The sequence below is a fragment of the Xenopus tropicalis genome, chromosome 5 (genome assembly GCF_000004195.4).
Source record: "Xenopus tropicalis strain Nigerian chromosome 5, UCB_Xtro_10.0, whole genome shotgun sequence".
NCBI classification, from domain to species: domain Eukaryota; kingdom Metazoa; phylum Chordata; class Amphibia; order Anura; family Pipidae; genus Xenopus; species Xenopus tropicalis.
This window is the reverse complement of record NC_030681.2, coordinates 83207406-83221508: the sequence shown is the minus strand read 5'-3', so window position 1 is coordinate 83221508 and position 14103 is coordinate 83207406. Positions and strand designations below refer to the sequence as shown.

The window sequence follows — 14103 nt, the reverse complement described above, 5'->3', positions numbered from 1 at the left end:
TTAGGGAATGTCAGAATATGTAAAAAAAATCTTTATTAAATAGCTGCTGAGATTGCAGAGCAACTATGTGCTCCTCAAAGCAAGCAACCACCAGTCTGCTCTGACGTACAAGACTGTAGAAACATTATTTCATATTGGCCTGGAAAATTGACTGATGCAGTCACCGGGTACTGAAACAAAAAAGAAAGAACCAAATGTTTTTTTCAAGTTACTCAACGCTTCCTGGTGGTTGAATTTGTAAGAGCGATCTTCAATGTTGTGTAGATAAACAGTGATCTGCTGCTCCCTCTTAGAACAATTCCCCCTTAGGATGGGCCTCAAAAGCGTGCACAATGGTAATCGTGGAAGCGCATATAAAATAAAACAAATAGAACGCAATCTAGTGAAGTACGTCAAAATAAGCCAAAAGAGAGTTTTGCATTATGTAACATTGTTACTCCACAAGCCTCTTTTCTGGTTTTCTTTCTACCCCATCTGTTCATACTCAATAAAAGGGTGTCATTATGGATGAACCGATGCATGGGGTGAGCTGCTGTCTCTGAGTCATTGCTGTTAGCATCAGTGCAATATTTTTAATCTTGTTACAACTGTTACATATTGTCATTATCACTCATTATACACATTGAAATGTATGACACTTTATTGCCTCTTTAGAGTAATTATATTTGTAATGCAAAAAATTATTTTTAGTTTTCCCAGTGATCCTTGTGCAGTTGAGTTTGTTTTTCCCTGAGGCTGAGGAAGGAAAATTGCAGTTTTGGATCCTTCCTGGTGGAAGCTATATTGCTTACTATATTACTTTATTTTATGTTGGTATTATTTTTTGCATTCTGGCAAATATTTGATAAATTGAATTGAATTAATTATAAACTTTACTTCAATAACATTTTCTAAATGCCTTTCCCATGGTGACTTTATAAAAAAAAAAAAAATAGGGATCCCCAGCCTTTTATACCCATGAGCCACATTCAAATGGAAAAGCATTTGGAGAGCAACACAAGCATGAAAAATGTTCTGGGGGTGCAAATAAGAGCTACAATTGGCTATTTGGTAGCCCATATGTGGACTGGCAGCCTATAGAAGGCTCTGTTTGACAATTACACTGGGTTTTATGCAACCAAAATTTGCCACCAAGCCAGGAATTCAAAAATAAGCACCTGATATGAGTCCCCTGGGAGCAACATCCAAGGGGTTGGTGAGAAATGTGTTGCTCACGAACCACTGGTTGGGGTTCACTGCCCTACAGTATGCATCCTTCTGTTTTCTGTTGACATTGATTAGGTAGTTACCTAGCACCAGTGCAATTCCTTGGGGGATTGTTTGGTGTGTACAGCCTCATCAGCTTACTATGGCACATTTACATACTAGAATTCTGCTAAGGTGCAGCAGGCATAAAGGAAACTGGGTACCACAACTCATTAAATTGCAGCAGTGTGTGTAATCATTATGTCTATTTCATCTGTTCTACTTAACAGTGGGTTACCTACTGTACTTATATTTGGTCATTTATAAACACTGGGCAAATATGCACCTGAGCAGTAACTCATGGCAACCAATCAGATGATTGCTTTCAGTGTTCAACCTGCTTCTGGCTGAAAAATCTAACCACTAATTGGTTGCTATGTATTTTTGCCCAGGTGCAAATTTGCCAAGTGTTTATTAATGAGCCCCAGTGTTGTGTTTTGTAACCCCTGCCTATTCACAGACCTAACTATAGCTATATTTTTGCTCATGTAAACTCAATTTCATACCCTATACCTCACCATGAGATACTGCTAAAACCCACGGGTTCTCTTATACACATTATTTTGTATAATTGGATTGAATCCCTTCTCTATAGCTCCTTTTGTTAGACCTATGTTTTTTACAAAGGCATCAGAGTATAGGAAAGTACAAACAGAACACTATAATGCTTTTCCTTAGAGGGATAAAAGAGAACACACCATGTGGAGAATAGGTTTTTAATAAACTCCCTTACTTTCAATAGCTATGTCATTGCTGCTACATAATTCAAGCATAAATTAAAGAGAGTACTCAGACAACTTTTATAAAGAAGGAACATAGTAAACTGATATGTCTGATATTAATAAATGTGTGCTGTTACTTGGTCCTGAATTTTTATTTTATTTTTGTTTTGTTTGCAGAGAAAGGTAATCCTGCAGCTCCTATAGTTCATTTTTTTACTGTCCCCAGCTATAGGCTATCTTCTTATTCTTGGTACTTATAGATAAATTAATAATGACCATATATATCAACCTCTTAATATACTCATTCAGAAAGCAATAAGCATTCTTTTTGCTTTATCTTAGTAAATAAGTAATTCTTCAGAAACGGCAATAGCAAAATTAAATTCAGGCCTTGATATTGCCTGAAGAGCCACTAAGTTCATTATTTTTACAGAGGTTATATTGGTAATGCAATATACCACGGACAAATCTAATATTCATCTGAGGGGAAAATAGAGGGAAGTGAGGATTAGTGTCAGGGTGTTTTATACAAGTTAAACTTGATGTACAGGCTGAAGATAAGTCTACAGAATTTCATTAAATTGCTGAATTGTTCATTACTGAATATTCACTGTGAAATAAAGCACTCATTGACTTTGACAAATATGTAGTCGTTCCTGGTGCAAAATAAAACACATATAAAAACCTTAAGAAATCTTTAAAAATGCAATTCTTTAAATTTAAAATTTTATACCTGAAGATCTCTATTTTATGTCCCTATGCTTTTAATGTCCAAGGTGTTTTAAAATAATGGTGTAAATGATGGGGTTAGTTTATGTTAAAAAAAATATAGAATTTTGTAAATACCTCCGTTAGCTCTTTGTTATAGATAATTTCAGTGACCACAATGCGCACTTAATTTATGCTAAAGGACAACAACAAAGCTTTATAAATTTGCAATTTATTTAATATTAATAGCTATCCACTATATATATATATATATATATATATATATATATATATATATATATATATATGTTGGTCCTCTAAAATAGCAATATATATATATTGCTATTTTAGAGGACCAACAGAAGTTAAAATGGAAAGAATCCTAGAGCCTATCAATAACAGTGGAGTTATGCGAACACATAAATGAAAATATAAATTACCAAACGATGTTTCACCAGTAAGAAAGATTATAAAATATGTCCAACAACCCCCACCACAGAGAACAAGAGGCTCAGGTGCATCACCCTGAGCCTTCAGCTGGGGGAGCGGATGTCACCATTTTTTGAAGAACAGGCACTCACTGAGCAAATCTTCAGGCAGAGTTTTTTATTAAAAAGTAACTTTGTTGGAGTACCGCCTTACACATTTTGTATTCATAAACACTTAATCATAGGTAGATTGCAAATTATTAAGTGTCTGTGAATATGAAACCTGTAAGGTGAAACTGGAGAGGAAACAAGTTAGGGGGGAGCGAGCGCGGAGACGAAGCTGCAGAGAGGCTCAGCCTTGAAGTTAGACAGGCTGGATAATAGTGGAGGAGCAGCAGCTGTAAGCTCTAGCTTATAAACAGTGTGTACTAACGTAGGAACGCGCTGTTTATAAGGATATAACTTACTGTTTGGTCCCATAGGGACTCATATGACAATTACCAAGCTGTAGATTATAAAGAAATAATATTCATCAAGACTGTGCAGAAATGAGACAGAATAACCATAAACTATTGACATAAGGTGCAATGGCCCACTCCACTGGGCAGCCTTTGTAAGATGCTAGGCTATTTTATTTTATTATTCTTGAATCAAACAAAAAGTGGGCTGAGTAGAGAAGGGATAACAGTCTGTATGACATTTTGGAGGCTTTAAGTGTAATGTAGTATAAAGCTCATAATTATCCCTCAACAAGTGAAGTTATGAGGGTAGACAACCAAAAAAATGAGAAAAGATAAATATTATAAAGTAAGTAAATTGTTTGCTTTACTTTGGACCAATTTGGTATGAGTTTTCAAAGAGTAGATTTTTATTAGCATGTGTAAATTTTATACTTACATACCATGTTGTTAATATACCATTTTATAAATAAATGTTAACTTCTTTAACTATCTTAATACAATTTATAAATCAACAAGAAAATTGTAATACATGGTACACAGTATATGGTACAGAAAAAAGATACATTTCAAGGAGAGATATGGCTGCAGCCTGCAAAGAAAAAATGGTCATAAGGCAAAGTTCATCAAAAGGCATATTTGTTGTGCGCCTCCTTTGGCCAAACAGTAGCATAACATGTAATCAAATGAGTGTATTACAGAGCCTCCATATTTCTACCCAGCACTTCACCATTAAGTCAATGAACAGTGCTTGTCTGACTTATTTTTGCTTATAGTTTTAGTTAATAAAAAATGTTATTACTTGAGTTAATGATGTAGATAATTAGATTACTTGTATAAGACCCAGTTCCTTAAATTCTCTGTTTGTTACCAGGAGTCAATTATGCATTGGAGAGTTATCTGTGTACTAGTAATCTAATTATCTGCCTGATGCAGACCAAACATGGCATAGCGTAGGCTTCCATGAGTTTAGCTTAAGAAATAACTTGATTAAAACAATAGACAAGAGGTATGTTCAGCACACACCCTATGCATTGAGCTCATGTTGTGTTGTACAAGGGGGTATGTTGCCCTTTTAAAAATAATGGATTGAGCCTATAGGACGTTCACTTGAATTATGCTAAATTTATGACTATTGGTAGAAAGTTAATCATATATATATATATGACCCCATCCTTTTTTGTGCATCAATAGATTGAGAGCACTGGCCAGTTTATGTGAGCTCTAAGTAGAAAGTACGCGTTTAGTACTTTTTGAAGAGAATCAAGCTAAGATACCACATGAATGCAGTGAATAGAAAAGGAGCAGATGTATGATTGTTCATGGGATTGATGATACAGTACCTGACATCTTCTTAATCAGCCCCTGCAGTGTGTTCTAGTATCCAGCCTGCCTCTCATTGCTAAAATATGTTGGGAATAGAGCTTGGTAATCAAAGTCTGCAGTCAGGATATTGAAGTTTGGCTGGTTAGGGCATGGATCAGCCCACCTGCAGCATCACGGAAACAAAGCTGGACTAAAATGAGTATGATATATTTAATATTAGTGCATTTTTACTTCTCAGCATTGATATAGGAACAAATCATTACTTTTCAGCTCTTTATCTGTAAATCCTTTCTTAGAACTTCAAACCTATACCACCTATAGTGTACAAAACTTACTTTTATAAATGGTTAAAGATATACAATTATTACAAACCACATATACTGTTGTGAACATTAAAAATAATTGTAGTGATATGGTCATAACATATAATGAATAAATGTCTCTTTCAAAACATTATAACTTTCTTGAAATTATTGCTAAAGCGATACTGACAGTAATGTGTCAGAATTACTAGTAATGTTAAAAAACTGCAATTAAGGTAACCCCAACCCACTTGCCACTGCCAGCTCTCAGCCAATGATGGGAGTGAGGACCACTTTTGTATGCCACCCTAGTGTGATCCTTTTCATAGCTTGGAGTATAACTCTAAATACTACTGCGGTTTACTGAAGGATCTGGATACCTTCAAGTGACAGAAGTGGTTCTCAGTGCTAAGGTAAGTTCACCAGGTGTAGGTAACTGCACGTTAAAAAGTTAACATTGTTATTACAGTTGGATTCTAATATTTCCATTAGAAGTTTTAATTCTTTTTTGGTATTGTTAAATGGATTAACCTTTAACATTTAATTATTAATCTATTTATTCCAGCTGTATCCAGGGGAAGTGTTTTACAATATGTACAATATGTATTGTGTCTCTCTGCAGATACTAAATTCAGCTGAGTCTCTGTGCTGTTTATAGTGAAATAAAGTACTTGTAAACTTTTTTTTTAATGTATTTTAGTTCTATATAGGTCAAAGAGTAGTGATCAGTCGGCACATCCAGCGCAAGGCGGACACAGATCAAAGATCAAATCAATGACATTTACTGCATTAGGCTTTTTAACCTCAGGGGCCCTAAAAGGGATTATAAATCAGTGTAGAATCATATTTTCTTTCATTCTGATTTTTTTTTTTATTTTGAACTTCTTTTATTACCTTCTTTCATTTTGGGTGGAGATCCCATTTAATCACTTGGTAAAACAAAACAAAAAAATCCTTCAGTTTCAGAGGAGGCCATTGCATTCCTGAAGACAATAGATGAAATTCTTGCCCCAGGGAAAGAACGTTATCGCAACTGCTTCTCATGTGCATTATCAAAAATATGCAGAATAATCAATGCCACTATGTATTATTGGACATGCATAACATAATAATGAGACTATAGATCCAGGTTATAATGCTTCCCATAAAGTATCCTTTGTTTATTTTCATCATATTTTGTAAAACTGTTAGCAGTTTTTATTCTCTTCACATGGATACATAAGGCTAACTACAGGAAGCAGACTTTAAATGGTTTATAATACAAAGCATTTTCTTTAATGGAGAAAGAAAGGTAAAAACTAAGTAAGCTTTATCAGAAAGGTCTATGTAAATACAGCCATAAGCACTCACAGAAACGCTGCACTGACTTCTCTGTCTCTGTGTAAGAACTCACTCCCCCCCCTTAAGAATGTGGATCTGATCCAATCAGCAGGAAGCTCATAGTCTTACAAACTGAGCATGTACACTTGGTCTGGGTCTCGGTGCCGGAGTGAGGCATTATAGGAACTTTCTTTACACAGCTCAGTGTTTTTTCTTCCTGTTTGGCTTAAGGACACTATTAAGACAACTGAAGGTATGCCTGCAGCTTGAGATTAACTCTTTTTATTAGCCTTTCCTTGTACTTTAAATAAGGGTCAAAACAAACCAGTATGTATGAGCAATGCGGGTGCAACACTTTCTTAAAGGGACAGCGCCCTTACCTTTACTCGATAGGCCAACTCCAGTTATGAAGTAAACAGCCAGACTTGTCCTCATGCAAATAACTTTATTACAGCCGATGGTTACTGTTACCTTCTCACAGGCAGGAACTGGAGCATTTCAAATTATACATACAATTTGTTCTCCTTTCCACAACATCCAGTCCAGTTACACTGTTTCAGTACATTCACTTTTCCATTCCGGTACCATGGACCTAGTCCCACCTATCCACCTGGTGGTCCGGTATCCACTATAGTACCCCTCCACTCTCTTTAGTGGTCTGGTACTCTGCAGTGATACCCCTCCACTCTTTCAGGATAGGCATTTTCTCTACGGATTCTGGCCAGAAGCCTTCTGCACCTCTTCTAGCTGTTCCTATACTGGCACTGGATTCCCTGACTAATGGGAGAGCCGTTAGAACCTAGTTCCTCATTTTCCTGGTTGGGGCGGAGGCTCGCTATTACACCCCTCTAACTTAGACTAGCTATTCCTCTCTACTGCCCAGGTCCTGACTCACCTCCTGTTGATGGATGTTGATTCGACCCCGCCCACCTGTCAAAGACCCTGAACCTGGGTGTGGCTGCTCCTTTTATACCCTCCTGCCTACACTGCCCTCTGGTGGCCGGAAGTCTAAATTACACTTAACTTTTCCCAAGTAACTATGCTGCCACCTAGTTGTCAAAGCAACTCCCTTTACCCCATTCCCCAACATACATATTAACACACATTTTTCACCTTCTTACAAGTAATTGGTAGTTCTTTATAACTTAAAAAAAATAAGAAAATGTATTTACTACTTAAAAGGATTGTGTCATGATTTTAATGCTTAGGAAACACTTTGCAATGGTAGAAAGAAGTAGAATAAGTGTGCGGCCTATTTTGTTTCAGTTGGCAGAAAGCTTAAGAAGGTCTACATGACTCCCTTCCATGTCAGCTCACTGCTCGCCTATAAACTGTTTCTAACACCACCTTCTATGGGAGAGTAAACTGCGTCCTATTCTGAGCCCTCCTAACTCATTTTGTTGTTACGTACAACTGCAAAAAAAACCAGAATGCATCCTCAGAAAATTTTGCAGAAATGTTTTCTTTGATTATACTTAATGAAGAAAGCAGAAAAGTAATGAAATAAATGAATCTCTAAGAATAAATGCAGACACTAAGGAAGCATGAGCATTCCACACATGACGAGAATTGCACATAAAGATATTAGAGTTCATTTAACTAAAGTTGCAGTCTTGTGAAAGTGGACACAGTCATTGCATTAATTCATGCCATTCATTAAAGGCACTGTGTCCAAAGACACTTCTTGCACTTCCATATAGTTTCACTCTGTGCCACTGGATCTGTCCTGCCTCCTGTATCCAAACACCAGTAATGATGCAGTAAGGGCTCCAAAAATTGTCAGTGCAATTGCATCTGATTTGTTAGAATGTGCACACACAACTGCTACTGTATTGACACACCAATGCAATTGTGTCAGATGCAGGCATCTCTTAAGCTCACAATTATGCTAGAATGGTGGGCAAAAAAACATGGCAAATTGTGTCTGAAACAGCACTTTGTGCAATGCATTTGTGTAAATAGTTGTTTTCTTCATCTATGTTCGTCATATACCTTGTGTATAGTAAATGTGTGTGTAATTTTTTTTTTCAGATATTTATTTCTAAATCCATGAAAAACTTGAAACATCACTAACCGTTAATATTGCTGAAACCAATTATGGGGGGGGGGGGGGGCAGCACAGCAGTAAAGAGAGAATGCATTCTATCAGAGCACAAGTGATATGGCTGAGAACACTTGGGAAAGTAAGAAAATAGCTCATGTCAAATTCAAAATTAAAGATAAAAAAATAAAAAGTTTGATCTTTTGAAAAACTGATTTCAGTGCAGAATCCTGCTAAAAGAGCACTATTAACTGATACATTTTGAAAAAGAACATAGTTTCCATGACAGTATTTCTTTAAGAAAGACCAAAATAATCATCTGATGTTTCTCTGGCTTTTACTTAGTAGAGCAACATTAGAAGGGTTTCTTCTCGTTCCGAAATTTTACCTTTATTTGTTTTGACCGTTTACATTTCCCTTAAAAGCTTTTCAAGGTCCCTGATGCAACAGATTTATCTAAGGATAAATCTCTACACCTTAACTACACTATATCCTTTCTGAAATCTACTGAGTAATATTAGTAAACAAAACTTGTACGGGTATGGGACCAGTTATCCAGAATGCTTGGAACCTGGGGTTTCCCAGGTATGGGATCTTTGTATAATTTGGCTCTCCATGCCTTAATTCAGCTAATTTAAATAAACCCATTAGAATTGTTTTGCACCCAGTAAGGAGTAAATATATTTGTTGGGATCAAGTACAAGGTACTGTGTTATTGTTACTGAGAAAAAGGATACCATTTTTAAAATCGATTATTAAACTGGAGTCTATGGGAGGTGGCCTTTGCATAATTTGAAGCTTTCTAGATAACAGATTTCTGTATAATTGATCCCATACCTATATTGGAATTTCAGTTTTTTAGTTAACAATTAAGAAGTTTGGAATTAAGTTTGTGATGCCAACTATGGGGAATTGGGGGGCACAAAATAGTTTAATAGGGAAGGTTTCGAGCCTCCTATTTTGACAATAACTTACATATTTAAAAATTATAAAATAAATAGAAATAGTAATCAGAAAAAACTAAAGAAACTAAAGTTTGTGTAAGGGTTTACAAACCCATCCATTACAGTGTTATGCATTAGGGTTAAAGGATGTATACATAAGCATGATTAACATGCTTCTTTGCCAGCTTGTAGAAGAGAGCAGCAGAGCAGCACTTCATATGAATAAAAACATAAGCTATAATTTGGATTCCAATTTTGTTGATCTCATTACATACAAGTAAGCAGTAACAAACTGTTATGTTAATCAAACAGCACTAAGAGGTGAAGTTCCACACCCAGCAAATCTATCCTCCTTTTTATACTTTTCAAGAACAAATTTGAAGGAATTATGCTCCATGCAGCTTTGTGTCTAAAGCTTTTAATGGCACCTGTGTTTTGTGAGTCTGCTGTGTCAAAACTCATAAAGCCACGTCAAACATTTTTCTAGAGGTGCTCATAAGGGGAGGGCACGGGGGAGCCATGATTTTAAGAGTAATTTCAGATTGTAAATGAAAAAAGAGAGGCACGACTGTTCATTTGCACCAATCATGCTTTCCTTTCATCTGCTCTGATTAGGCTTGGTGCGGTTTCATCAAACTACTCTATCACTGAGCTGTCACTCGAGCCTTCTGTTGATTGAAAACAATCAGTGCTCTGATGGCACAATTATTCTGACCCTTTAACTAGAGGCTGCTGTGATAATGAAAGGTTGATTATGATAGTTTGTGCCTCTTTCAGTTTGCCAAGAAGGTTAATTTGGGCATCAGACGGATGTTTAATGGGCGCTTGCTGGCTACACTGAGGTAAATGAGAACGTGCAGTCTTCGATATTGCATGGATATAGTTTGCCTGCCAATCACTGTCATTTAGACTTTGTGCCTTACACTCTGGAAATCACATTTTTTTTCTTATAGATTTAATTTATTCACTGCCCTGAGGAAGTTCTCTCACTCTGTGACCTTCACAGCAGCTCTCCTTATTTTTTTTTTTTTTTTAAGGAAGCAGCTGAAAAACAGCATATGTAATAATACTCACTTTATTCTCCAAGAGATAAAAACTTTGTGACTTCCTATTAATATCATCATTATAGAAAATTTCTACCTGTGTCCCAGCTACTTAGCATGCAGAATGTCAGATAACCCTGTTACATCAATTAAATGGCATCAGATACTGCACAGCTACTGCTTAGAAATCTTCACTCCGTGTTCCAGATTCATTGTCTCTGTCCCCTAGCCTACAAACACACTCATGCTGAACTGCTTAGATTGTTTTTAATAATACAGTAAGGTTGGTGGAACGAGTGTTTATGTTTTTATGGGAAAAATAATTATAGGTAGTGGAACCTAGATATATTCATTCTATATATTTAAGAAGCTGAGGGTTGAACATATAAATGTGCATATGAAATGCAAAAAACGATTAATGGAAGGGGTAGGTAATTACTGCTAATAAGCTAGAAGGATTTATTTAATAGTTTCCTAATGCAAGAGAAGGACTGAAGCACTTAGGGGATATGCACATGAAGCTGTCGCAGCTTATAGTGTTGCATTTGCAAGTGGCTGTCAGGCTTTGGATATCAATGCATTTCATGCATTTTCCCCAACTTAAATAATTTATGGCATGTACTGTAGGAGAACCAGCAGGTGCAAAGAGTATTCTAAACCCTTAATACCTGAAAGGTGCAATGTGCAGTCTTAACTTGCTGTAGGGCAGGGGCGCAAGTGCTTTGTGTATGGGCTCTCAGGGGCACCATTTGTTTTCTCCAGATACTGCAGAAGAACTTTATCTAGCTCAACAAAAAGAAAAGTACAGGGAACACAAATTATCTCAATAGCATACTTTGTGTGTTAAACACTTGTATGCTATCTACCTTGCAATGGTAGGAAGGAGTAGAATAAGTATGAGGCCTATTGTGTTTCAATTGGCAGAATGCTTAGGAAAATCCATGTGAATCCCTTTCATTTTGGCTCACCGTATGCCTATAAAACTGTTTCTAACACCACCTTCTATGGGAGAGTAAACTTTCCTGTTATGAGCCCTCCTAACTCATTTTGTTGTCTCAAACGTTGTAACATACAACCTCAAGAAAAACAGAATGCATGCTCCAAAACATTTCCAGGAATTTTGTCTTTGATTATTCTTCATGAAGCAAGTTCCAAAGCTGATGGAAAATTAATGAAATAAATGAATCTATAAGAATAAATGCAGAAACTAAGGAAGCATGAGCATTCCACACATGACACGAATTGTCATGATATTAGAGCTCATTTAAGCGTAGCTGCAGTCTTGCTAAAGCATACACAGTTTTTGCATTTGTTAGAGTGTTTATAGACAACTGCTGCTGTTTTGACACACCAGTGGAATTGTGTCACATGCAGCTGTCCCTTAAGCTCGCAATTATACTGGAATTGTGGACAAAAACATGACAAATTGTGTCTAAAACTGCACTTGGCGCAAAGCATTTGCGGTCATGAATGACCCCTGTTGGTCATTTTAGTAAAATGATGAAAAATACATACATTCATGTAAATAGATTTTTTTATTAATCTGTAATGAATAAAAAATGAATATAATATACCTTTTGTATAGTGTGTGTGTGTGGGTAGTATATAGGAATTCATTTCATTCACTTCATTTTTTTTTTTCTTTTTCAGATATGTATTTATAAATCCATGAAAAATACTTGAAAGATAACTAATAACCATTAAAATTGCTGAAACCACAATTATTCTTATAGTGATATGAACACTAAAAAACTCTTCAAAATATGAATGTACATTAAAAGTTACCTATAGGCCATGTTGATTATATTTTAGTGATAGAGCTGTTTTGTAAGTAATTGTTACTTGAAGTTCCTAAATCTGACTGTTTTGCCAACCTGACTGTCCCTTCTCAACCCGTCAGTTTTAACTTCTAATGAAAAATGACTCCTGCTGCACAAATATGGCAGCCCCCTCATAGAAGAACATAGGGAATCAGACAGAGCTGTCAATGCCCCTATTTCTTCATGAGTTCCCGGATTTTAGAGGCTCTCCCCCATTCTCCTGTCCCCCAGCAGCATTCTCTCAATTTTTCCAAAGTGTCACAAAGTCCTGTGGTGAATATTGGGTGAGCACAAACAGTAAGCGTTCAATTATGTAATTTGATGCATTTGTGCATGCGAAGGTGGAATTTTTTGGCTTCATCTGCGATTTCACTCCTGGAAGTGTGCATGCTGTCCGTGACATCACTTCCGGGTATCAGGAATATTTTTGGCAGTGAGCTGATGTCCTCCAGGTTGGCAGTTGGCAGTTCTGGCTCAAATAGGTAATGTAAAACATTTGTGCAAATACTTTAAAGGCCAAATTATAACTACCATGACAATGCTATGATAGATGTGAAAATTCTGGTGTCAGTATCTCTTTTAAATTAAATTTGCCTTGGATTTATTTTAAAAAGTGAAATGCAAAAAAAAAAAAAAAAAAAAAAAAAATAATAAGGTTCAAATGGCATAAATTTGTTTCAAAATCATTTCTTCTAGTTTAAATCCCTCTTGGATTATAGGCTTGCACAGTTACTCTATTTGATCTGGAGTTAATAAATACTAGGAAAAAGTCAACCTATTTAGCTAGATTTTAATCTCCTTAGTTCTTGTTATTGCATGATAGTTATTCTTTCACCCTGATACAGAGCTTCATTATCTTGCTGCTAAATTTTCATCCCCTAGGTACTGAACTAACATTGATCTATCTGAGAATTACTTTCCTTGACTCGGTTATATAACCCTGATTATTAGACTCCAATTTAATTTATTACCACATTTCTACTCTCCTCCAGTGTCATTTTCCTCTATGTCCTACTTGATTTTAATCAAAGTCATTTTAATATGTTTTTTTTGGGCATGACTGTTGGCTTACTCTCTCACATTTAAAGTTGAAGAATGCCCAAATTCTAATGTGTATTTCTTCTCAGCGGGTCATGTAAAAGGTAGAGACATGTTTTAGTTAGGATGAAAAAAAGTGTAAGTTCCTGGCTGTTTTTAAAGGTGCAAATCCACTTTTTTATTCCTGATTATCAGGAATTTTTAATGAATTGACATCTTTTTAAGAATCATAACTGTGTTAATTTGCCATGACAGCAAGTTCAGTGTGCAAAGTGCAATTTGGAATACAATTTGCGAAGTTTTTAGCAATAATGCAGCATCATTGTATTGAAATGGATGCTATTACCCTTGCTTTCTAGAGCAAATTGGGTGCAATGTTGCACCTACCTTTTTCAGTTTTTCAAAGGTTGCCTGCATTCAAAATAGTGTTTGCATGTAATTCACAGGGTGCAAGTCTGTTACACCTATTGATGGTTTTGCTGTGGGAACCATGGAGCTACCACTAGGTCCAGGGTGGCAGGAGTACCCCAGCTTCAGAAGGTATCACTATACACCATTCATCAGAGATGGATACAATTTGCACCCTTATGGAATCCTAAATGCATTTGGACACAATTGACTTTTCAAATTGGGCTAACATGTGCTCCTACATTGCCTCTATTTCTGAGCACTATATATATTGGGTGGCTACCATAGACTGAATGTGAT

The 14103-nt window shown here is 36.2% G+C and overlaps 1 protein-coding gene across 4 annotated transcripts in view; it reads left to right on the top strand.

Annotated features, from left to right (window-relative positions):
• Positions 1–14103, top strand: part of klhl32 (kelch like family member 32) — a 136868-nt gene that overhangs the window by 101616 nt on the left and 21149 nt on the right.